The sequence below is a fragment of the Somniosus microcephalus genome, chromosome 5 (genome assembly GCF_052327205.1).
Source record: "Somniosus microcephalus isolate GS21.2 chromosome 5, FLI_Smic_1.0, whole genome shotgun sequence".
Classification (NCBI taxonomy): Eukaryota; Metazoa; Chordata; class Chondrichthyes; order Squaliformes; family Somniosidae; genus Somniosus; species Somniosus microcephalus.
Window position 1 is genome coordinate 31,678,572 of NC_140991.1, and position 27,147 is coordinate 31,705,718.

Genomic DNA, 27,147 nt, shown 5'->3' on the forward strand with positions numbered 1-27,147 from the left:
AAAATCAATATTGTCAAACTGTCTGTTGCATTACTAATACGGAGTTCAGATTAGAAGTCCACTTTTCACTCAATACACAGGTTATTTGATGAAAGAATCCTGAATGGGAGACAAGAAAAGCATGTCTAGCTTAATGGTGCATCTTTATTAGACCTCACTAACAATATGCAATAACAATTTGTTCTGTAAAACTGAAATGACTCACTTGATGCCTGGTTTATGAAATGGTATTATAGAATATTAATACTCCGCATGCTGTTGAAATTGCGTATTTACTGCAAATGATTCTGTATTGATTTTGTTGCTTTTCTCTATAGCCAGGTAATGTTTTTTAGGCAAAGTTGAGTTTCTATTTGATTTGAAGGTCAAACAATAACATACGTCTAACGTTATGCTCAATTGTCAATTTAGTCTCTGCGCATTTCACTTGCTATAGTTTTCGAACAGTAAATTGATGTTATTTGTTTTTTCTCTTGGCAGGGAATAAATATTTATTCATTTTGTTTCTTAAAAACCAATATGTTATGTACAACTTGTCAGCACAAATTGAGTTTAGCAAATTACCCAAATTTAATGAGCATATATAAAAGCTTAGAGCAGTAAATGGGACAGATACCAATTAGTATTGGGTATAGGTGAGGCACTGTTTAATCAAGTATCTCGAAGAATATGCAGATAGTTTCCTGCTGCTGTGGTGTCACTAACAAGGAATGGCCAATTGTATTAACCCATGGACAACTGGCATCTCCAGAGAGTCCTCCACTCAGTCGGACGGCCATTTTAGATGTTAGACTTCAGCTCCTGCAACTGTGAGGCTAAAAATTCATCCAGTACTAATGCAATTCTGCTCCTGAGCTGTGAGCGATAGCTTCATTACTAAAAAATGTACTTTAGCAATTCTAAATAAAATGACATTACATAAGAAACAGGCCATTAGGCCCAACTGGTCTATGCCGGTGTTTATGCTCCACACGAGCCTCCTCCCACCCTACTTTATTTAGCCGTATTAGCATATCCTTCTGTTCCTCTCTTCTGCGCGTGTTTATCTAGCTGCCCCTGAAATGTATCTCTGTTATTCCCCTTAACTCAGGATATCTACCCCGAGAGGTGCCGGGGGAAGGCCCTGAGAATCATTAAAGACGCGAGTCACCCCAGCCACAACCTCTTCGCCCTGCTCCCATCCGGTAAGAGATACCGAAGCATACGGTCTCGTACCAACAGGTTTCGAAACAGCTTCTACCCCCAGGCCATAAGACTCATGAACGATTAATTTATTATTATTTATTACTGTTGTTTTATTTATTATTACTGTCTTTCTATTAGTATTTTATCATTGCTATGCCATATTTATTCCAATGTTGGGAGGACTCGTAAAAATCAACATTTCATTGTGCAGTACACACGTCTGCTGCATATATGACAAATAAAAATTGAATTGAATTGAATTGAATAACTATTCCTTCTGTTATCGTATTCCACTTTCTAATTGCTCTTTGGGTAAGGATGTTTCTCCTGCGTTCCCTATTGGTGATTGTCTTATATTTATGGCCCCTATGTTTGATCTCCCCCACAAATGGAAACATCTTCTCAACGTCTACCTTATCAAACCCTCCATAATTTTACAGGCCTCTATCAGGTTAAATCTCAGCCTTCTCTTTTCTAGAGAAAAGAGCCCCAGCAGGCTCAGTCTTTCCTGATAAGTATATTCTCTCAGTTCTGTTGAAAAAAATGACAATTGCACACAATCGAAGACCAGGATCCTTATATCCTGGAAACACTCAGCGGGCCAGGCAGCATCTGTGGAGAGAGAAACAGAGTTAACGTTTCAGGTCGACGAGCTTTCATCAGAACTGACAAAAGGTCACTGACCTGAAACGTTAACTCTGTTTCTCTCTCCACAGATGCTGCCTGACCTGCTGAGTATTTCCAGCATTTTCTGTTTTTATTTCAGATTTCCAGCATCTGCAGGATTTTGCTTTTGTATCCTTATATCCTTATACGATATGCAGATAGGGTTCGATGAAGTAGGATGGGAGGAGGCTCGTGTGGAGCATAAACACCGGCATGGACCAGTTGGACCGCATGGCGTGTTTCTGTGCTGTAAATTCTATGTACCTGTAATAATAACCAGTTCTATGTATGGGGCAGACGATAGGACTGCTCAAGCAACATAAATGTAGGGCAGGCTTGATGGACCAGCTGGTCTTTTCACGGCCGCCATTTTCATAAGTCCGTACGTAATTTATTTCTTTTAGTCGTTCCTGTTGTGTATGTACCTTTAAGAGAAAACTGCTGTATGCTGTAGTACCGGCAGTGACCACACCTGTATATAAAGCAGTAGCAGGCTTCTGTACTTTCAGTTCCAGCATACCCTCTGTTCAGTAAACACCTCTTATTATCGTTCTCCTGCAGTCCGTGTGTTATTGATGCGCGGACACTACAGTGGCGACAAGCAGGTTCGAACTCACCTGCAGTACTGCATCACCTCATGGGGATCCATCCCTGGGAAGAAGCTTCTTGGAGGTCGAAGCCAGAGCAACGGGCGTCGACCGGGGGCAACTGCCCAGTGATCCATCGGAGTCCAGAGAATTGCAGGGGAAGCTGTGGAGAGCTGGGCCTGGTTCTCCAGTCAAGGTGTCCCAGCAAATCGGGCTGGTAGCAGGTAGTGCGCTGACCCTTCCCGGACTGCGTCGGGCTAGAGCTCGGGCGAGCGGCTCTGTAAGGGGGCCGAGCAGCGTCGTCGGGAAGACAAAGAGAGAGAGAGGGTGGAGCGCACAGGGCGCGGCCGGTGCTCAAGAGTCGGGCAGCGTTGAAAAAGAGAGGCGCAGAAAGCCGCGGGGTGCCGCCATTACCTGTTAGAACGCGAGGAGCAGCATTGGCAGCAGGGGGAAGAAGGAAAAGTGCGGGAGGCGCCATTTTAATCCTTTGGGGAAGAAGGAAAAGCGCGGGAGGTGCCATTTTAAACCACCCAAGATGCCGAAGAGTGGCAGCATCACTGTTTTTGATAACGAAATAGAAGACTGGACCACGTATGTAGAAAGAATTGAAGTGTACTGCAGGGCAAATGAGGTGGCCGCTGAAAAGAAGGCGGCGATATTATTAAATTTGATGGGCGCGAGAACGTACGGCCTATTGCGAAATTTAATTACCCCAGCTAAACCAATGGAGAAAGGTTTTGAAGAGATTGTCAATATCTTACAGGAACATCTAAACCCTACACCACTGCTGATAGCAGAAAGATTCAAGTTCCATAAACGAAACCAGCACAAAGACGAGAGTAATGCTGACTATCTTACGGAACTACGCAAGTTATCGACACACTGCCAGTTCGGAACAGGACTGGCAGATAGCTTAAGGGATAAGTTTGTCTGCGGGCTCCAGAGTGAAGGAACCCAGAAACGACTACTTTCGGAAAAGGACCTTACGCTAGAAAAGGCTTTCAGCGTTGCAGTATCCTATGAAGCAGCAGCACGGGGAGCTGCGGAAATACAACAGAAACTGCAAGAATATAGCACTAATGAAATGGCATATGGAGCAGAAAAGTGCTATCGCTGCGGCAGAACAACCTATGACCAGAAGGATTGCTGAGCTAAGGACAAAGTATGCAGGCAATGTGGAAAAATGGGACACATAGCACGAGTCTGCAGGTCGGGAAAGAAAACCAACACTAAAAGAACTACTAAAGAAAAGTACAAGAAAGTACAAAAGATGACGGACAGTAGTTCAGAAGACCAGAGTAGTGACAATGACTCTGGGAGCAGGGGACTAAGTTGTCTAAAGCTACACAACGTGATCGCAAAGGAGGATCACCGAACCATTTGGGTCACCCTCAAGATAGCAGGGTCCCAAGTAAAGATGGAATTGGACACAGGATCAGCCCTAACAGTCATGAATCGATGAGACTACGAGCGGCTATTCTCACACATTCCTTTGAAGGATACGTCCATTGTCTTGAAGACATATACGGGGCAAAAAGTCTACCCCAGAGGAAAAATAAGGGTGCCCGTTAAATACAACGGCAAGGAAACACAGGAACTGTATCTATATATACTACAAGATGGAGGACCACCATTATTGGGACGTGAATGGATCCGAAAAATACAATTGGATTGGCATTCTATTCAGGCATTAACTGGGGCTGACAAAAAAGATGACGACGCCACACCTGGACGACTGTCAAAAATTCTAACTGACGTGAAAGAGGTGTTCCAGCAAGGACTTGGGACTCTAAAAGGCGTAACGGCAACGATAAAAATTGAAGATAACGCAAACCCAACATTTTTTAAGGCCAGACCGGTACCGTATGCGATCCGCCCAGCCGTCGAAGCAGAGCTCGAGAGTCTGGAGCGTTCGGGTGTGCTGTCCAAGGTGGACTGGAGCGAGTGGGCCACACCCATCGTCCCTGTAATGAAGAAATCATTGAGCAGCACGCCTGGGGAACTGAAGAAGGTTCGCATCTGTGGGGACTTTAAGGTTACTGTGAACCCAGTCCTTCACATGGTACAATATCCACTTCCGCGGATAGAAGATATTTTCGCCTCACTATCTGGGGGGAAACGCTTTACGAAGATTGATCTGGCCCAAGCGTATCTACAAATAGAGGTAGATGAATCATCTAGAAAATACCTCACGATTAACACTCACAAAGGTCTTTACCAGTACAATCGACTGGTATTCGGGGTAGCATCAGCTCTGGCTATTTGGCAGAGGGCGATGGAACAAGTCCTGCAAGGGATCTCGGGGACCCAGTGTTATTTGGACGACATCCTGGTTACGCGCGGAAATGACAGTGAACACCTTGCCAACCTGGAGCAGGTGCTCACTAGATTACAAGAATATGGACTGGTGTGGGGGGTGAAGAAGTTCAATCACTGCACGGGCAGAAATTCACCTTACTGACTGATCACCAGCCTCTTGTCTCCATTTTTAACCCAAAGAAGGGTGTTCCGGTGATGACGGCGCAACGGCTGCAAAGATGGTCCCTTTTTCTAGGGGCACATCAATACGACATAGAGTATGAGGGCATGAAACAGCATGGAAACGCTGATGGGCTGTCGTGCCTGCCGCTGCCTATGGTGGAGGAAGCATCTGCAGTGGACCCTGTTGAGATATTCCATTCGACCATAGTCGAATGTCTACCTGTTACAAACTCAAGTATAGAGAAGGAAACCCAAAATGACCCAACACTCTCTCGGGTCTATGATTTGACGGTGAAGGGATGGCCAGCACATGGCGACTCACTGTTGCCAGCATTCTTGCCAAGGAGAGAACAGCTGTCAGTGTGCCGGGAGACCTTGATGTGTGGATCCCGAGTGGTAATTCCACCCAAGTTGAGAGATAGAGTGCTCAATGAGCTTCATGAGGGTCATCTGGGAGGGGTAAAAATGAAGAGCCTAGCCAGGGCGTTTGTGTGGTGGCCGGGGATCAATAAAGAAATCGAGGAAATGACCAAGAGATGCACAGGATGCCAGAAAGTCCAAAACGCTCCACCACAGGCCCCGCTGCACCCATGCGAGTGGCCCTCATCTCCATGGCAATGGGTACACATTGATTTTGCTGGTCCATTTATGGACTCAATGTTTTTAATCGCCGTGGATGCACATTCGAAATGGCCAGAGGTCATCAAAATGTCCTCCACCACCACGGAGAAAGCTATTGCAGTTCTACGGACCATCTTCGCCAGGAATGGCTTGCCAGAACAGATTTGCTCCGACAATGGACCACAGTTTGTGTCCGAAGATTTCCGGAGGTTTTTGAGGAATAATGGGGTAAAGCATTACACATCCACCCCATATCATCCAGCCACAAATGGATTGGCCGAGAGGTTTGTTCAAACCTTTAAAAAAGCAATAAAGGCGATGTATAACGACAACATACCACTGCAACACAAGGTGGATAATTTCTTGTTCGCTTACCGAAATGCGACACATGCAGTCACCAACCAATCTCCAGCCATGATGTTCTTTAACCGCGGGTTACGATGTCACCTGGACTTGCTCAAACCAAACATAAGACGAGATGTTGAGAATAAGCAATTCCAGCACATCAATGAAAGACCAACCAGGAGCTGCAAGATAGGGCAACCAGTCTTGGCCCGCGCCTACCGAACAGAAAAATGGCAGCCAGGAACGATATGCACACGGCAGGGACCACTAATGTACACAGTGGACGTTGGAGAGAGCATCGTGAGATGCCATGCTGACCAGATTCTGGAGTCACAGGAACAAGTCAAACCCATACCACGAGCATGCGCACCTGGTGATGAACCCGAAGCACAGATTGCGTCTACCTCAGAATCAGTGGTATTGGAAGCTGACGAACCAACCAATGACAATGAGCCAGAATCGACTCCGCCGCAAGAACAGGATACTCGAGAAAGGCGCTATCCAGACAGGATCAGGCAGCCTCCTCAAAGATTGAATTTATAAATGATTACTTTCAGCTGATGTGTATAGTACAAAGAAAATTGTAATTTTAATTAGTTATTATTCAATTGTTAAATGAATGTTATGTACTGTTTATCTAAAAGGGGGGGAATTGTTGTGCATGTACCTTTAAGAGAGAACTGCTTTATGCTGTAGTACCGGCAGTGACCACACCTGTATATAAAGCAGTAGCAGGCTTCTGTACTTACAGTTCCAGCATACCCTCTGTTCAGTAAACACCTCTTATTATCATTCTCCTGCAGTCCATGTGTTATTGATGCGCGGACACTACAGTTCCTGCATTTCATTAAAATTTTAGCCCATTTGAAGTTATGTACCCGGCTCCTAATGTTGGGTATTTCTGACTCCCAAATCATTTAAAACATGATCATTCTGTGGTCGATCATCCTCCCCTCACCCCCAGCCCAGGGATGCAATGGCTTCCATTTCCTGTACATTTTCTGGGTCATTAATGAATACCAGATCAAGACGGACATTTTCTCTTGTGGCTTCATTGATACACTGGGTCAGGGAGCAGTCATGCACTACATCTATCAACTCTGACTCTAAACCACTTGGGTTTTCCCAGTTGATAGTTGGTGGCTTGAAGCCTCCCATTAAAATAATTTCCTGTTTTCACATACCCTTCCTATCTCTTCAAAGAGCAAATGATCCTCCTTCTGCTGACTGGATCGTCTGTAGCATGCCCCACCTATTAGCTTGGATTTTACTTTTGCATTACAGATTTCTAACCAGAATGGTTTATTTTAAAACTTTCTACCTCCCACAGGATCTACATCTTTTAGCCTGATATATAAAACTACACCACTTCCTTTCTTGACCACTCTATCTTTTTCAGACACTCTGTACCCCTGAATGATATAAGACCATAAGAAATAGGAGCAGGAGTAGGCCATTCGGCCCCTCGAGCCTGCTCTGCCATTCAGTAAGATCATGGCTGATCTTCTACCTCAACTCCACCATCCCCATATCCCTCAATTCCCTTAATATCCAAAAATCTATCATTCCCACCCTCAGGATTTAGCCACATTTTTGATATTCCCACCACATCATCGTGAAAGGGAGGAGGACTTGTACATCTTGGGTTCTGAGGGGCATGCTTCTCCCCCCAAAAAATGATGCACTACGCAGCAGAATGTTTTACATTCTTTAGTGGCAATGGTACAAGTGGGGATATTGCAAAATGAACCAAATGCTGCACTGTTTACCGAAAACCTGCATTTAGAGAAATTAACTGTACCAATGCGATTAGGCATAGAAACATAGAAACTTAGAAACATAGAAAAATAGGAGCAGGAGTAGACCATTCGGCCCTTTGAACCTACTCCGCCATTCAATATGATCATGGCTGATCCTCTGTCTCAATACCATATTCCCGCTCTCTCCCCATACCCCATGATGCCTTTTGTGTCTAGAAATCTATCTATCTCCTTCTTAAATATATTCAGTGACTTGGCCTCCACAGCCTTCTGTGGTAGAGAATTCCACAGGTTCACCACCCTCTGAGTGAAGAAATTTCTCCTCATCTCAGTCCTAAATGTCCTACCCTGTATCCTGAGACTGTGACCCCTCGTTCTAGACCCCCCAGCCAGGGGAAACATCCTCCCTGCATCCAGTCTGTCTAGCCCTGTCAGAATTTTATACGTTTCAATGAGATCCCCTCTCATTCTTCTAAACTCTAGTGAATACAGGCCTAATCGACCCACTCTTTCCTCATACGACAGTCCTGCCATCTCAGGAATCAGTCTGGTGAACCTTCGCTGCACTCCCTTTATGGCAAGTATAACCTTTCTTAGGTAAGGAGAACAAAACTGCACACAGTACTCCAGGAACCTCCATGACCGACAATGCACTCACTTTTAAAATTGCTACTAAACCACTGCTGGAAAGCCGAACCACCACAAACTGATTCCTTTCGGGGTCCCAGCTGTAGTGTATGTACCCGTCTACCTTTAAGAGAACTATTGTATGTAACCGTCCACCTTTAAGAGAACTACTTTAGGTGTTGCACTACTTTGTTGGCTTCTGTATACTGTAATACCGACGGTGACCACACCGGTATATAAGTGCTGTGTCAGGATTTATTGGGCAGATTCGCCCTGACCTTCGAATAGTAAAGTCCTGTTTTAAGTTACTCTGGTAGTCTGTGTATTAATTAACTAAACAACCCACAGACTTTACAGTGGCGACGAGTCCGATCGTACCCTGCGGCAACAATACTTCCGAAGCAGTTAACGAGCGTCGAGAAGAGGCAACCGCCCTCGTCATTCTGCTGGGAGAAAACTCAAGTCTGCAGAGCTGGAAAGGAGGAAGAATTCAGAGACAAAGACTTCCATCAGCAACAGGCACTGACTGTCCCTTCTGCCACGGTGAGGAGTGAGCCGATCAGCACGAGAAGCAAGCCGGCTACGGTGACTGTGAGTAAGGGAAAAGTAAAAAGAATAACCGGAGGATAAGGGCGGTGCACTCGACCACGGTCGAGGGGGAAAGGAGCCGGACAGAAGTCGGGCCCAGAGGCGCTGAGACTGGGGCAGCGTGGAGCAAGGAAGCCGCGGTACAGACAGGCTGGGGACGCAACGGCGTCGTGAGACAGCTAGACCGCGACCGGCGAAAAAGGCCGGGCAGCAACCGAAGCCACGAAGCGCTGCGACCGGGAGCGTAGGCGCGGGAAGATATAAAAACTCAGCCGCAGCCGGGGAGGGAAGCACCGGACTGCGAGAGGGCTGGGAGGCGCGATTGGGAGCTGAGCGAGCGGGAGAGGCAGAGCCGACCAAGGGAGACTGAGCGAGAGCCAGTCCAGCGGCTGAAACTGTTCGCCGTCAACGGGGTGTACCCAGCGCCGGTCGAGCCGAGCGAGCGGGAGAGAGACAGAGCCCGAGCAAGGGGAACTGAGCGAGAGCCAGCCCAGTGGCTGAGACTGTTCGCCGTCAACGGGGTGTACCCAGTTGCCCTGCCGAGAAAAGGGAAAGCACTGAAGCCGACGCGCAGGCTGTGAACCTGAAAGCCAGCGGCCGTCGCCCGTGGGGAAAGTGTACCCCTCCCGCCAGGGGAAGAAACGCGGGAAGCCGCCATTAGGTGGAGAAGAAGACAGAAGCGGGGAACCGCCATTGAAGTGGGCGGGGAGAGAAGATAAGCGCGGGAAACCGCCATTTTCGCGGGAACCGCCATCTTGAAAAAAAAAGAAAATTTAAAGAAATAATCCGTGGTGTTATCAGGAAGAGAGGAAGATGCCTAAGCGTGGTAACATCAACGATTTTAATTCCGAGGTAGAAGACTGGGCCACGTATGTGGAACGCATTGAGATCTATGGTGAGGCCAATAAAATAGAAGAAGATGACAAAGCTATAACCTTGCTAAACTCGATGGGCGCGAAGACATACGGGCTCTTGAAGCATCTACTAGCACCAGCTAAACCGGCGGATCAGACTTTCGATGATATTGTTGCTGTCCTGAAGGATCATTTTAACCCCGCACCACTGATGTTAGTGGAACGATCCAAATTTTATGCGAGAACGCAACGGAAAGAGGAAAGCAACGCGGAGTACCTGATTGAACTGCGCAGGCTAGCAAAACACTGTCAGTTTAGGGAAAATCTGGCAAAGGCACTCAGAGACAAATTCGTGTGCGGAATGTCGAAGGAAGAAACACAAAAACGACTGCTCGAAGAGAACGATCTTACACTTGATAAGGCTGTCCTTATTGCTGCATCGAACGAAGCCGCAGCGAAAGGAACGGCGGAAATGCAGCTAAAGGCAGCGGCACTCAGTGTGCAGCAAATTACTTCGGGTACAACGAAATGCTATCGTTGTGGGAAGACAACACATGAGCAGAACCAATGCTGGTTTAAAAACCAGGAATGTAGGAAATGTGGCAAGCTCGGTCACATAGCTAAGGTATGCCGGTCAGGAAAGAAGACCAACAATAATGAGTCACCACAAAAGAGGTACAGAAAGGTACATGAGGTGACTAGGAAGAGTCCGGAAGAACAGAATTCGGACTCACACTCCAACTGCAAGGAACTGGATAGTCTGAGAATTCACAATGTGAGTAATGAAGCTGACCGACAAGCTATCTGGATCACACTACAGATTGCAAAAGTCCAAGTGAAAATGGAAGTGGACACCGGATCGGCGTTGACGGTCATGAATAAGCATGATTATAAAAAGTTATTCAAGCATATTCCCCTACGGGATACGGAACTAGTATTGCAGACATACACGGGGCACAAAGTATACCCCATCGGAAAGATAGAAGTCAAGGTGAGATACAAGGACAAAGATCACCAAAGGATGGACCTGTATGTGTTGCCTGAGGGAGGTCCACCACTTCTGGGACGGGAGTGGATCAGGAAAATAAAGATAGACTGGCATTCAGTAAACACCATGACGATAGATTCCGGAAAGGAAGATGTCAAACCTGAACGGTTGTCCAGGATATTGGACGAAGCTAAAGAGGTATTCCAGCAAGGACTGGGAACACTGCGAGGAATTAAAGCAAAGGTTAAGATTGCAGAACATGCAAGCCCAAAATTTTTCAAAGCCAGATCGGTACCTTATGCGATACGACCTGCTGTGGAGGCAGAACTGGAAGAACTTGAACGATCAGGGGTACTGTCAAAAGTGGACTGGAGTGAGTGGGCCACGCCCATTGTTCCCGTCATGAAGTCTTCACCAAGTAACAAGCTGATGCGCTATCAATTACTCATAAAAGACTGAGAGTTAGAAGAGTAACTAAAGGCTTTTATTAACAACAGAATGGAGGTCTGCCTCGCGTGGTCGACCGGTCCAGGATACAAAGGGCTGGGGAGCAGTCACCTTTATACTAGGACCTGTGGGAGGAGTCAGCCGAGGCATGTCCAGGCATGTACACAGTGGAATACAAACAGGACAAACAGGAATACAAACAGTGGTTTACCACACAAGCCAGGGGGACCGGGGAAGGTCCGCATCTGCGGAGACTTCAAGATCACAGTGAATCCGGTGCTTCACACGGTACAATACCCGCTTCCGCGGATTGAAGATATCTTTGCTTCGTTGGCTGGAGGGAAACACTTCACCAAGATAGACCTGGCACAGGCATACTTACAAATGGAAGTCGAGGAAGAGTCGTGTCAGTACCTCACCATCAACACACACAGAGGCTTGTATCGTTATAATAGACTGGTTTTTGGGGTAGCTTCGGCTCCAGCAATTTGGCAGAGGGCCATGGAGCAGGTATTACAAGGAATTCCAAGCACGCAGTGTTACTTAGACGATATCCTGATTACGGGAGAAGACGAGGAAGAACACCTCACAAATTTGAAACTGGTGCTCACTAGGTTGAAGGAATATGGCCTTCGAGTTAATCGCAAGAAATGTGAGTTCTTCCAAAAACGGATCTCGTACTGCGGTCATGTCATTGACCGAGAGGGGCTGCACAAGTCACCTGACAAGATAGAAGCTGTCGTGAAGGCCCCCGCTCCGGAAAACGTATCACAGTTAAGATCATTCTTGGGGTTGATTAATTATTATCACAAGTTTCTGCCGAATCTATCCACGGTGCTGCATCCGCTGAATGCTCTGTTGCGGAAAGAAGTACCATGGAAGTGGAGTGAGGAATGTAAAAAGGCCTTTCGCAGAAGCAAGGCGTTGATTACCTCTGAAGAAGTGTTGGCTCATTTCAACCCAACGTTACCTCTTCGTCTAGCTTGTGATGCTTCCCCCTATGGAATTGGAGCAGTACTTTCACACAAGTTACCAAATGGCTCGGAAAGGCCAGTGGCATTCGCGTCCCGATCATTGACCTCCGCGGAGCGAAATTATGCTCAAATAGATAGGGAGGCCCTCAGCCTTGTGTGGGGCGTAAAGAAATTCAATCATTACCTGCAGGGCAAGAAGTTCACATTACTGACAGACCACCAGCCGTTGGTGTCCATATTCAACCCTAACAAGGCCGTTTCCACCGTGACAGCGCAAAGGTTACAGAGGTGGTCCGTGTTACTTGGGGCACACCAATATGACATCGAATACAAAAGGTCCAAACAGCATGGAAATGCTGATGGGTTATCGCGCTTGCCATTGCCGATAGTAGAAGAAGTGACTACAGTGGACCCGGTAGAGATGTTCCACTCATCCATAGTGGAATGTCTACCAGTAACAAATTCGATGATCGAAAACGAAACAAGAAATGACCCGACTCTCTCACGAGTCTATGATTTAACGGTGGAGGGATGGCCAGCACAGGGCGAACCAACGCTGCCAGCATTTTCGCAGAGAAAAGAACAGCTGTCAGTGTGTCGAGGAACCCTGATGTGTGGATCTAGAGTGGTGATTCCACCCAAACTTCAACAGAAGGTGTTAAAGGAGCTGCACGAGGGACATCTGGGTGGAGTGAAAATGAAGAACCTAGCAAGAGCGTTTGTGTGGTGGCCAGGCATTGATGGGGACATCGAAGAAATCACTAAGAGCTGTCTAGGATGCCAGAAGGTCCAAAACGCGCCACCACAGGCTCCTCTGCATCCATGGGAGTGGCCCTCATCTCCTTGGCAAAGGGTACACATCGACTTTGCTGGTCCATTTATGGACTCAATGTTTCTAATAGCGGTGGATGCACACTCCAAGTGGCCGGAGGTAATAAAGATGTCCACCACCACCACGGAAAAAACCATCACAGTGTTAAGGACCATGTTTGCTAGGAATGGGCTGCCGGAACAGATCTGTTCTGATAATGGACCGCAATTTGTGTCCGAAGAATTCAAGAAATTCTTAAAGAGCAATGGGGTTAAGCACTACACGTCAGCCCCATACCATCCCGCCTCCAATGGATTGGCTGAAAGGTTTGTCCAGACCTTCAAGAAGGCCATAAAGGCCATGGGTAATGAAGCCATTAACTTACAACATAAGGTGGATAGCTTCTTGTTGGCGTACAGGAATGCAACACATGCGGTCACAAATCAAACTCCCGCCATGATGTTTTTTAATAGACGACTAAGATGCCGGCTGGATTTGCTTAAGCCAAACGTCAGAAGGGACATAGAGAACCGGCAATTCCAGGGCATGAATGAAAGGCCAACTAGATCTTTTCAGATAGGTCAACAAGTTTTGGCCCGGGACTACCGTACCGAGAAATGGCAGCCTGGAACTATTGGAAAAAGGCTAGGGCCGTTGATGTATACGGTGGACATTGGGGACAGTATAATAAGGCGCCATGTTGACCAGATCATAGGGTCAGCCACAAATGGCCAACCTACTCCACCACCTTACACGGTTAATGTTGAGACAGAGATACCCAGAACACCTACCTCCGATCTGGTAATACTGGAATCAGATGAACCTGACACTGTCCTTCAAGCCGAATCGACCTTGCCAGAAGCACCTACTACCCCGCCGGGAGTTACGACACCACCGAGGCGTTATCCGGACAGAGTCCGGAAACCTCCAGAGAGGCTGAATCTGTGAACTGTCTTGCATAAAGTTGTATATATGTTATAATGTATGTTTAATGGGGAATCAGTATGTTGTAAGCTAAAAAGGGAGGATTGTAGTGTATGTACCCGTCTACCTTTAAGAGAACTATTGTATGTAACCGTCCACCTTTAAGAGAACTACTTTAGGTGTTGCACTACTTTGTTGGCTTCTGTATACTGTAATACCGACGGTGACCACACCGGTATATAAGTGCTGTGTCAGGATTTATTGGGCAGATTCGCCCTGACCTTCGAATAGTAAAGTCCTGTTTTAAGTTACTCTGGTAGTCTGTGTATTAATTAACTAAACAACCCACAGACTTTACACCAGCCAAGAACTGATGAAAGCTAGAAGCAGTGAAGGTCCAAAGAGACTTAGGGGTCCATGTACATAGATCATTAAAATGTCACGGAATGGTACAGAAAATAATCTAAAAGGCTAATGGAATGCTGGCCTTTATATCTGGAGGACTAGAATACAAGGGGGTAGAAGTTATGCTGCAGCTGTACAAAGCCCTGGTTAGACCACACCTGGAGCACTGTGAGCAGTTCTGGGCACCACACCTTAGGAAGGGTATACTGGCCTTGGAGGGAGTGCAGCGTAGGTTTACCAGAATGATACCTGGACTTCAAGGGTTAAAATATGAGGAGAGAATACACAAACTAATGTTGTATTCACTGGAATTTAGAAGATTAAGAGGTGAATTGATCGAAGTTTTCAAGATATTAAGGGGAACAGATAGGGTAGATAGAGAGAAACTATTTCCGCTGGTTGGGGATTCTAGGACTAGGGATCATAGCCTAAAAATTAGAGCCAGACCTTTTAGGAGTGAAGTTAGGAAACACTTCTACACGTAATGGGTGGAGATGTTTGGAACTGTCTTCTGCAAATTGCAGTTGATGCTAGATCAATTGTTAATTTTAAATCGGAGATTGATAGATTTCTGTTAACCAAAGGTATTAAGGGATATGGGGGCAAAGGCAGGTAAATGGAGTTAGGTCACAGATCAGCCATGATCTCATTGGCTCTAGGGGCTAAATGACTTGCTCCTGTTCCTACGTTCCTATGAAAGTTGCTCAGTCAAGGCAGTTGAAATTGAATGATAGTGGAACCTGGATACAGTGTCATCGACCACTCCCATAAGTAGACCTTCCGTTCTGCATGCCCTTAGCTTCCCAGAATCTAGGTAAATGAGAGTAAGACCCAAGGATTGAACAGGGAACCCATGCCACTGTACTCCATGCATCATGTGCCGCCATGTGATTCTCCTCTCTTCGACAGGAGGATTGAATAGAAAGAAAGAACTTGCATTTATATAGCACCTTTCATGACATCAGGACATCCCAAAGCACTTTGCAGCCAATGAGATACTTTTGAAGCGTAGTCGCTGCTGTATTGTAGGAAACACGGCAACCAACTTGTGCACAGCAAACAGCACTGTGGTAATGGACAGATCATTTGTCTTTAGTGATGTAGATTGAGGATTAAATGTTGGCTCGGACACTGGGGAGAACTCCCCTGCTCTTCTTCGAAATAGTGCTACGGGATCGTCCACCTGAGAGGCCAGACGGGGCCTCGGTTTAATGTCTTGTCCAAAAGACGCCACCTCCTTCAGTACTGCACTGGAGTGTCAGCCAAGATTCAGTCCTCAAGTCTCTGGAGTGAGACTAGAACCCACAACTTTCTGACTCAAAGGCAAGAGTGCTACAACTGAAGCACGGCTAACAGCTAATATATATATAGTGGGCCGGATTTCTAATCGGAGGCTTCCCGCGTGCGGAGGCCTCCGATCTGGAAAAAATCTACGCACTTACCTGAGGGCTCCCGAGGTGCGTATAATTCCGCTCCTGGGCCTCTCAAACTCCAAGGGCAGGATTTTCATTTGGCCGTGGAGGCGGGATTGGAGGTGTGTGGCGGGTTAAAATCCCGAAATCGGGGGGCACGACCCCATCCCTCCCCCAACCCGCCTCCATGCCAGTTTCAAAGGAGGCGGGTCCCCGACCTGTGCTGGGACTCGCCTCCCCGAGGCGGGAAGGGGATTAGTGCCAATTAACTGCCTGTTGAGTGTGGTCAAAGCTTCGATGCTGGGGATGTTGGCCTGAGCAAGAACACTGACGTTGGTGCGCCTATCCTGCCAATGGATTTGCAGGATCTTGCGGAGGCACCGTTGGTGGTACCTCTCCAGTGCTTTGAGGTGCCTGCTGTACATGGTCCATGTCTCTGAGGTATACAGCAGGGTGGGTATCACTGCTGCTTTGTAGACCATGAGCTTAGTGCCGGGTTTGAGGTCCTGGTCTTCAAACACTCTCTTCCTCAGGCGACCGAAGGCTGCACTGGCACACTGAAGGCGGTGTTGGACTTCGTCATCGACGTCTGCCCTTGTTGACAGTAGGCTCCCGAGGTATGGAAAGTGGTCCACGTTGTCCAAGGCCTTGTCGTGGATTTTGATAATTGGGGGGCAGTACTGTGTGGTGGGGGCAGGTTGGTAGAGGACCTTTGTCTTACGGATGTTTAGTGTAAGGCCCATGCTCTCATACACTTCGGTGAAGGTGTTGACGATGGTTTGGAGTTCGACCTCCGAGTGAGTGCAGACGCAAGCATCGTCTGCATACTGTAATTCAACGACAGAGGATGGGACGACCTTGGATCTGGACTGGAGGCGACGGAAGTTGAACAGTTTCCCGTTTGTTCTGTAAATTAGCTCCACTTCAGTGGAGAGCCTACTGAGGGTGAGATGGAGCATTGCAGCATGGAAGATTGAGAAGAGTGTTGGTGTGATGACACAGCCTTGCTTGACCCCAGTTTGTACGTGAATTGGGTCTGTGGTGGAACCGTTGGTCAGGATCACGGCTTGCATGTCGTCGTGAAGCAGGCGGAGGATGGTGACAAACTTTTGAGGGCAGCCGAATTTGAGGAGGACACTCCATAATCCCTCATGGTTGACAGTGTTGAAGGCCTTTGTGAGATCAAAGAAGGCCATGTACAGCGGTTGGTGCTGTTCCCTGCATTTCTCTTGTAATTGACGTGCAGTGAAGACCACGTCCATTGTGCCCCTTAGTGGACGGAATCCGCATTGCGACTCTGGGAGGAGCTCTTCGGCCACTGGGAGAAGGCGATTGAGAAGGATTCTTGGAATTACTTTCCCTGTGGCAGACAGTAAGGAAACTCCTCTGTAATTACCGCAATCGGACTTGTCACCTTTCTTGAAGATGGTCACAATTACGGCATCTCTGAGATCCCCTGGCATGCTCTCCTCCTTCCAGATAAGAGAAATGAGTTCATGAATTTGCGCCAGTAATGCTTCTCCGCCATGCTTTAGTGCCTCGGCAGGGATTCCATCTGCTCCTGAGGCCTTGTTGTTCTTCAGTTGTCGGATGGCCTTTTCAACCTCATGCTGGGCTGGGGTTGTGCTGAGATGGTGGCGGGTAGCATGCTGTGGGATGGAGTTGAGGACACTCGTGTCGAAGACAGAGTCGTGGTTAAGGAGATCTTCGAAGTGCTCCTTCCAGCGGGCACTGACTGCCTCTCTGTCCTTGATGAGTACCTCTCCGTTCTTGGCCTGCAGCAGGGTAGGGCCTTGGGTGCTTGGGCCGTAGGCGGTCTTGACTGCGCTAAAGAAGCCATGCACGTCGTGGTTGTCGGCTAGCTGCTGGATCTCCTGCGCTTTCTCCACCCACCATCTGTTCTTTAGGTCGTGAGTTTTTTGTTGGACCTCGGCCTTCAGGCTTCTGTAGAGCTGCTTTCTTGCTCTCGCGTTCTGTTGCTGTTTCCAAATCAGGAATGCCTTGCGCTTGAAAGTGGAACTATCCGCCCGCAGAGGCCCTTCTCCAGGGCAGGCATCCGATCTGTCAAGACCATTCTTGACAGATCGGAAATGCCGGTTTCCAGCGCATGCGCTGTGCATGCCTGAAACCGGCATTTCCGATGTCCCTACGGGAGGGTACACAGCGCGTAAACACCCGTAGGGATCGGAATATCTGGGCCATAGTGTATATAGTGTATCAGATTGAGAAAGGCTAAAAACCAACAAGCAATTGATTTGACACAAAACAGGTAAATGAATAATATTTAGTGTGATAATTAGCATATGTTACAGTAATTATAAACTTTACAGTTCTCCTCAATGTATGTCAAAACAACAGCGATTCTTTTGAGCAATCTTTCAACACACATTGAATCTTGAAAACAGATGCTCACCTCTTCTCTGATAAGGTACTGCTGTGTTGTCACTGCTCGCCCAGTTTCTTTACTGGCTACTAATTGCAGATTCTGATTCTGAGGTGAGCTCAGCCACAGAAATACCATTCAAAATATCTTTGAAGGTGTATTGAAACAAACCCATTAATAATAATAAAAAATACATTTCCTTGAACCACATCGCATTCTTTGTCAATTACATAGGTTACGTGTCCCAAGTTAGAAATATCTATTATTCTTTGTCCAACCAATCATCTAAATGCAATAAAACCAAATACAACCCAATGCCTATGGATTCAGTCATTTAGCATATTAAACTCTTTGATGGCTAGGACATTGGGTCTGGTTCTGGGGGAGGTGGGACCTGTACAGGCTGGACGGGTTGCACCTCAACAGAGCCAGGACCAATAGCCTCGCGGAGGGGTTTGCTAGTGCTGTTGGGAAGGGTTTAAACTGATTTGGAGAGGGGATGGGCACCAGGATTTAGCGTTAGAAAGGAGAAACAAGGTGCACAAATAATTAGGAGAGACAGATAGCACTAGAGTAAGAGATAGTATGGTATTAGGTGGGGTCAGACTAAGAGAGAATACAAGGAGGTCCAAGATAGGTTTACAGTGCATGCGTGTGAATACATGAAGCGTGGTAAATAAGGTTGGTGAACTGTGGACGCAAATAACCACATGGGAATATGATGTCATGGCGATAACGGAGACCTGGCTCAAAAAAGGCAGGATTGGGTACTAAATATTCCTGGATATAAAGGTGTTCAGGAAAGATAGGGAAGGAAAGAAAAGAGGTGCAGTGGCAGTATTGATTATGGAGAATATTACAGTGCTGGAGAGAGAGGATGTTCTGGAGGGGTCAAGGACAGAATCTACTTGGTTAGAGTTAAATAATAGAGGTGCCATTACACTACCAGGTGTATTCTATAGGCCGACAACTGGTGGGAAGGACATAGAGGAGCAAATTTGCAGGGAAATTACAGAGAGGTTCAAGAACTAGAGAGTAGTGATAATGGGGGACTTCAATGATTCTAATATAGACTGGGATAGTAATAGTGTAAAGGGCAAAGAGGGGGAAGAATTTCTGAAGTGTGTTCAGGAGAACATTCTTGATCAGTATGCTTCCGGCCAGTGAGGAAGGAGGCATTGCTGGATCTGGTTCTGGGGAATGAGGTGGGTCAAGTGGAGCAAGTGTCAGTTGGGGAACATTTAGGGAACAGTGATCACACTATCATCAGATTTAGATTAGCCATGGAAAAGGTCAGGGAGCAATCTAGAGTAAAAATACTTAATTGGAGGAGGGCCAATTTCAGTGGGTTGAGAACTGATCTGGACCTGGTAAATTGGAATCAAAGATTGGCAGGCAAATCTGTACTGGAACAATGGACTGCCTTTAAAGGGGAGATGGTTCGGGTACAGTCAAGGTACATTCCTACGATGGGGAAAGGTAAAACAACCTTTTATACTCCATCCCCTTTGCAATAAAGGCCAACATTCCATTTGCCTTCCTAATAACTTGCTGTACCTGCATGCTAACTTTTTGTGTTTCATGTACGAGGACCCCCAGATCCCTCTGTACCACAGCATTTTGTAGCCTCTCTCTATTTAAATAATAATTTGCTTTTTTATTCTTCCTACCAAAGTGGATAACCTCACATTTTCCCACATTATACTCCATCTGCCAAATTTTTGCCCATTCACTTAACCTGTCTATATCCCTTTGCAGATTCTTTGTGTCCTCCTCACAACTTGCTTTCTCACCTATCTTTGTATCATCAGCAAAATTGACTACATTACACTCAGTTGAGGCCCCAGCAATAATCCCTGTGGCACCCCACTATTTATAATTTGCCAACCTGAAAATGACCCATTTATCCCGACTCTCTGTTTTCTGTAGTTAGCCAATCCTCTATCCATGCTAATGTATCACCCCAACCCCGTGAGCTGTAACCTTTTATGTGGCACCTTATCGAATGCCTTCTGGAAATCCAAATAGACTACATCTACTGGTTCCCCTTTATCCACCCTGCTCATTACATCCTCAAAGAACTCTAGCAAATTTGTCAAACATGATTTCCCTTTCATAAAACATAAAACCATGCTGACTCTGCATGATTGTATTATGATTTTCTAAATGTCCTGTTACTACTTCCTTAATAATAAACTCCAGCATTTTCCCAATGACAGATGTGAGGCTAACTGGTCTATAGTTTCCTGCTTTCTGTTTCATTACCTTTCTTGAATAGGGGTTTTCCAATCTGCTGGGACCTCTCCAGAATCCAGGGAATTTTGGTAGATTACAACCAATGCATCCACTATCTCTGCAGCAACTTCTTTTAGACCCTAGAATGCAGGCCATCAGGTCCAGGGGGCTTGTCCACCTTTAGACTCATTAGTTTGCCTAGTACTTTTTCTCTAGTGATAGTGATTGTTTTAAGTTCCTTGATTATCTATTATTATTGGGATGCTTTTAGTGTCTTCTACCGTGAAGACCGATACAATATATTTGTTCAAAGTCTCTGCCATTTCCCTGTTTCCCATTATGGAATAAAAGAGACAGTGGCAGCATGGATACAAAATTGGCTAGGTGACAGGAAACAGAGAGTAGTGGTGAACGGTTGTTTTTTGGACAGGAGGAACACAGTGGTGTTCCCCAAGCGTCAGTACTAGGACCACTGCTTTTCTTGATACATATTAATGACTTGGACTTGGGCGTACAGGGCACAATTTAAATATTTGCAGATGACACATAACTTGGAAGCATAGTGAACAGTGAGGAAGATAGTGATAGACTTGAAGATGACATAGACAGGCTAGTGGAATGGGCAAACACGTGGCAGATGAAATTTAACGCAGAAAAGTGCGAAGTGATACATTTTGGTAGGAAGAACGAGGAGAGGCAATATAAACTAAAGGGTACAATTCTAAAAGGGATGCATGAACAGAGAGACCTGGGGGTATATGTGCACAAACTGTTGAAGGTGGCAGGGCAGGTTGAGAAAGCAGTTAAAAAAAGCATATGGGATCCTGGGCTTCATAAATAGATGCATAGTGTACAAAAGCAAGGAAGTTATGATGAACTTTATAAAACACTAGTTCAGCCTCAACTGGAGTATTGTGTCCAATTCTGGGCACTGCACTTTAGGAAGGATGTGAAGGCCTTAGAGAGGGTGCAGAAAAGATTTACGAGAATGGTTCCAGGGATGAGGGACTTCAGTTATGTGGATAGACCGAAGAAGCTGGGGTGGTTCTCCTTGGAGCAGAGAAGGTTGAGATGAGATTTGATAGAGGTGTTCAAAATCATGAAGTGTCTCGACAGAGTAGACAGAGAAAAACTGTTCCCATTGGCGGAAGGGTCGAGAACCAGAGGACACAGATTTAAGGTGATTGGCAGAAGAACCAAAGGCGACATGAGGAAAAACTTTTTTACGCAGCGAGTGGTTAGGATCTGGAATGCACTGCCTGAAAGGGTGGTGGAGGCAGATTAAATCGTGGCTTTCAAAAGAGAATTGGATAAGTACCTGAAGAAAAAAAATTGCAGGGCTCTGGGGAAAGGGCGGTGGAGTGGGGCTAGCTGAAGTGCTCTTGCAGAGAGTCAGCACGGGCTTGATGGGCCGAATGGCCTCCTTCTGTGCTGTAACCATCCTATGATTCTAATTCTGCCTGAACAGAATGTATATTTTCTATAACCTGCAGAAACAACATACAAAAACCTCAATTAACCTAATGGGGGGACTTTTTGGGGGGGGTCAGCGGGCACGTTTGGTGGCGGGTTATGTGTGAAAATGTTTTTTTGACAGCGGGTAAAGAACCTGCGTCAACCCACCGCCACACTAGTTTCCCAGATGTCGGGTCTGTCAGCGCTGAACAGATCCGACACCAAGCGGCGGGGGATGCAATTTAGGTGATTAAGAGCTTGTTAACAGCCTGTTAAAGAGAATTTTGAGCTCACCTTAACATTTAGCGAGTTCGCCCAAGGGGTCCACGCTGCTCAGGGATCATGTCAGGTAAGCAGGTCGGGTGTTGTGTCACCATGAACTGATCTCTTTACTTGACAGCTGCAAATGTGGTATAAAAGCTCCCATCTCACAGCTGTTCACTTTTCAAGCTCAGAAGCTGTTGCTTACTGCATTTGGAAGACAAATTGAGCTTTATGCAGGTTGCAAGTGTTTGGAGTAAACTCTCTATCCAGTGTCACCTCATTGGAACAAACTCTCTCACCATTGACAGATCGCTTCTGTCATCTCAACTTCACCTGCCATCTATTAAATCGGTGCCCTTGAAAATATCTCACCTTGGTCCTCAGAATCCCACCACGATCAGCCCCAACACCAGCAGCACCAGGCACACCAGCAGCACCACCAACAACACCAACCTTCTCCGCAATCAACTGATGCTGCACAGGACACAGGACATCAGCACCCGACTACATTGCTGCCTGGGAGGCCAGGGATGGCCTCAGCATGGCCAGATTTATTTCAGTTGATGCTATACACCCTGGCTGCCACATGATGTGCCAGGTTGGCACCACCCCACACCAGCACCATAAAACATTCCTACAATGCCCAAGCCATTCCTTTCACACTCATGACCATTGCAGGGGGTACCGTTATGTCTCACCATTCACTGCAACTCACTAAGCCACTTCCAAAAGTGCACACAAATCTGTCCAAGGACACAAAATGTTGAAAATAAAGATTTCAATGTTTGACAGCGCATTAACAGAAACTTCACATGAACATTGGCTAAAACACCCAACTGCCTACCCTTGTGTGCTGTTAGTTGGTATGATTGGACTAGGATGAGGGTGAGTGTGAGGGGTGGCTAGTGAGATGGGGAAGTGATAATGTTGATAGAGAGGGATGGGTGGAGGTGCAAGGTAAGTTGGTGTGAGTAAGGATGTGCAGGAGTAGGGTAGGGAAGGCAGAGTTATGGGGATGTGATGAGTGGCACAGCAGGATGAGGTTGAGTGTGGCTTTGCAGTAACGTTTTGTGATCTACTGAGATCATTGAAAGGTTTGTGCCACTGCAGCCTGGTCCTCCTGACGATATCCCTGCTTGTGTCCTCCTGTACAATGTGCAATCAGGCTGCGTTGGTCTCCTGGGGAGCTCAGTTCCACCCATTGGAAGGGAAGGGAACCTCCCTGTGTGCAGTGACTCCCTCCATAAGCATATGGAGGGAGTCATGGGAGAGCCTGGGTGCAGCCGTGCACATCTGTGCAGTCATTGTCAGTGTTTGCAGCACCTCAATGCTGTAGAACACTGACAGCACAACTGTCAAAATCAATTTGTGCATGGTCCCTTTAAGGAAACTGGCTGATGACCCGTCATCAAGTGACATCATCAGACCCGCTTCCTTCAATTGGCTGGGAAATGCTCTAGGTGGGCTTAACAAGCCCAATCAATGTAAAATCACTTTAGACAGCGGGCTGGAGCCAACAGCGAGGTTGGGACCCACCACCGACCCCAGCTGCACCGGACCCGCCGAGGTTGGGGAAATCGCGGCCTCAGTATTTGCCGCACAGAAACAGGTCCATACCAGTGTTTATGCTCCACACCAGCCTCCTCCCACCCTTCTTCATCTAACCACATCAACATATCCCTCTATACCTTTCTCCCTCATAGTTGTTATGGTCAGGAATGCACTGCCTGGAAGGGTGGTGGAAGCAGATTCAATAATAACTTTCAAAAGGGAATTGGATAAATACTTGATGGGGAATAATTTGCAGGGCTATTGGGAAAGAGCAAGGGAGTGGGACTAATTGGATATCTCTTTCAAAGGGACGGCATGGGGACGATGGGCTGAATGGCCTCCTTCTGCGCTATTTGATTCTATCATTTTATGATGATGAAGCCAGCCATGTCAAAGGGAGCGAGGGCTCCCTAAGCTAGGAGTTCCCACTTCCCCAGCCCATTAGGAATCCAATGTAAGACTGGAGGCTGGAAAGCAGAGCCAGATGAGAGGTCCTGGCCTCCAGTGAGGCTGAATTGGGTCCTCCACTGGGGTCTATACCAGGGGTAAATTTTAGAATAATCCTCTCTTACACAAGAGGCACTAAATGGGGTCTGCAGGGGTTAGGCCTGGGCACCGACCCCCCGATATCTGGCAGGTGTTGGAGTTTTTGGTACTGTAGCTCAACTCCATTTACCTGCTTTTTTGTTCCGTATCCCTTTATACCCTACTGGAGATTCTAGGGCTGGTGGGTTCTCCGGATTTACCCAAAGTGACACAGATGCCCACTGGCCCCATTCAAACAGGGTGCCCCCTTCCCCACTGACCCCGAAACTCCGGCAGGTGGGCACCGACGGATGTGATCCCCGCGTAAGTTGCATCTTTGTGGCCCGCAGGTTTTCGGCCCACTTATTTTTCCTGTTTGCTTCACCCTTTTACTGTTTTTTTTAAGGGTTTCTTTCAGATCTAGCTGGTAGATGGTATTGCTCCTATGTTTTCTTGCCAGCATCGCCTCCACTGATCGTCATGGTGACTGTCTGCTGAGGCCACCTTCGTCATTAAGATGGAGAGTGAAGTAGTTGACTCAGAGACTAGGGTCCTGAATTTAAATAAAGGAAACTATGATGGTATGAGGTGCGAGTTGGGTAGGATTAATTGGGGAATGTTGCTCAAAGGGTTGACGGTGGATAGGCAATGGCAAACATTTACAGATCACATAGATGAACTACAGAATTTGTTCATCCCTGTTTGGCATAAAAATAAAACAAAAAAGGTGAATCAACCGTGGCTAATAAGGGAAATTAGGGATAGCATAAGATCCAAGGAGAGGACATATAAATTAGCCAGAAAAAGCAGAAAACCGGAGGATTGGGAGCAGTTTAGGATTCAACAAAGGAGGACAAAGGGATTAATTAAGAGGGGGAAAATAGAATATGAGAGTAAGCTTGCAGAGAACATAAAAACTGACTGTAAAAGCTTCTATAGATATGTGAAGAGAAAAAGATTGGTGAAGTCAAGCGTAGGTCCCTTGCAGTCAGAATCAGGGGAATTTATAATGGGGAACAAAGAAATGGCAGACCAATTAAATACATACTTTGGTTCTGTCTTTACAAAGGAGGACACAAATAACCTCCCAGAGATGTCGGGGAACATAGGGTCTAATGAGAGGGAGGAACTGAAAGAAATCAGTATTTATAGGGAAATGGTGTTAGGGAAATTGACGGGATTGAAGGACGATAAATCCCCAGGGCCTGATAATCTACATCCTAGGGTACTCAAGGAAGTGGCCCTAGAAATAATAGATGCATTGCTGGTCATCTTCCAAAATTCTATAGACTCTGGAACAGTTCCCATGGATTGGAGGGTAGCTAATGTTACCCCACTATTCAAAAAAGGTGGTAGAGAGAAAACGCGGAATTATAGATCGGTAAGCCTGACATCGGTAGTGGGGAAAATGCTAGAGTCCATTATAAAAGATGTAATAGCAGAGCACTTGGAAAACAGTGACAGGATCGGACAAAGTCAACATGGATTTACAAAAGGTAAATCGTGCTTGACTAATCTACTGCAATTTTTTGAGGATGTAACTGGTAAAATAGATAAGGGAGAACCAGTGGATGTGGTGTATTTGGATTTTCAGAAGGCTTTTGATAAGGTCCCGCATAAGAGATTAGCGTGTAGTTAAGGCACATGGGATTGGGGGCAAGGTACTGACTTGGATAGAGAACTAGTTGGCAGACAGGAAGCAAAGAGTTGGAATAAACGGGTCTTTTTCTGAGTGGCAGGCAATGACTAGTGGGGTACCGCAGGGTTCGGTCCTAGGACCCCAGCTTTTCACAATACAGGTAGACTACCCTTTATCCGAACTTCCGAAAACCGAAACCCTCTAAAAACCGAAGGTTTTTTCGGTCAGCGTAAGTCGTGCGCACGACATGACCAGAGTGGCGCACGACTTACGCTGAGCAGGGCAGAGTGTCGCTGAGTTCCCTCCTGGGTAGGAGATTGCAGGCCTAGCCGGATAAGGGATAGTGTAGCATTTTTCCGCACTTCTGAAAACCGAAATCATTCAGTGTAAGTCGTGCGCACGACCCCGACCCCCGCCGACCCCGACCCCCGCCGACCCCCACCCCCGACCCCCCGCCGACCCCCCGCCGACCCCGACCCCCGACCCCCCGCCGACCCTGACCCCGACCCCCGCCCCCTTTCAGATAAGATATAGTGTACCAGCCTTTATCCGCACTCCCGAAAACCGAATTAATCTGAAAACCGAAGTGTTTTCGCTCAGCGTAAGTCGTGCGCACGACCCCAACCCCCGCCGACCCCCCGCCGACCCCCACCCTTGCCGACCCCCACCCCCGACCCCCCCCCGACCACGATCCCCCGCCGACCCCCACCGCTGAAGGTAAGCATGCAGGTGCAGCAGGTGGTTAAGAAGGCAAATGGTATGTTGGCCTTCATAGCGAGAGGATTCGAGTACAGGAACAAGGATGTCTTGCTGCAGTTGTACAGGGCCTTGGTGAGACCACACCTTGAGTATTGTGTGTAGTTTTGGTCGCCTTATCTGAGGAAGGATGTTCTTGCCATGGAGGGAGTGCAGCGAAGATTCACCAGACTGATGCCTGGGATGGCAGGAATGACCTATGAAGAGAGATTGAGTCGATTGGGCTTATATTCGTTGGAGTTTAGAAGAATGAGAGGGGATCTCATTGAAACTTATAAAATTTTAACAGGACTAGACAGACTAGATGCAGGACGGATGTTCCCGATGGCCGGGGAGTCCAGAACCAGGGGTCACAGTCTAAAGATAAGGGGTAAGCCATTTAGGACAGAGATGAGGAGGAATTTCTTCACCCAGAGAGTGGTGAACCTGTGGAATTCTCTACCACAGAAGGCAGTTGAGGCCAATTCATTAAATATATTCAAGAAGGAGTTAGATATATTTCTTAAGGCTAAAGGGATCAAGGGATATGGGGCGAAGGCAGGGACAGGGGACCGAGTTTGGATGATCAGCCATGATCGCATTGAATGGTAGAGTAGGCTCGAGGGGCCGAATGGCCTACTCCTGCTCCTATCTTCTATGTTTCTATAGCACCTGACAGCAGACT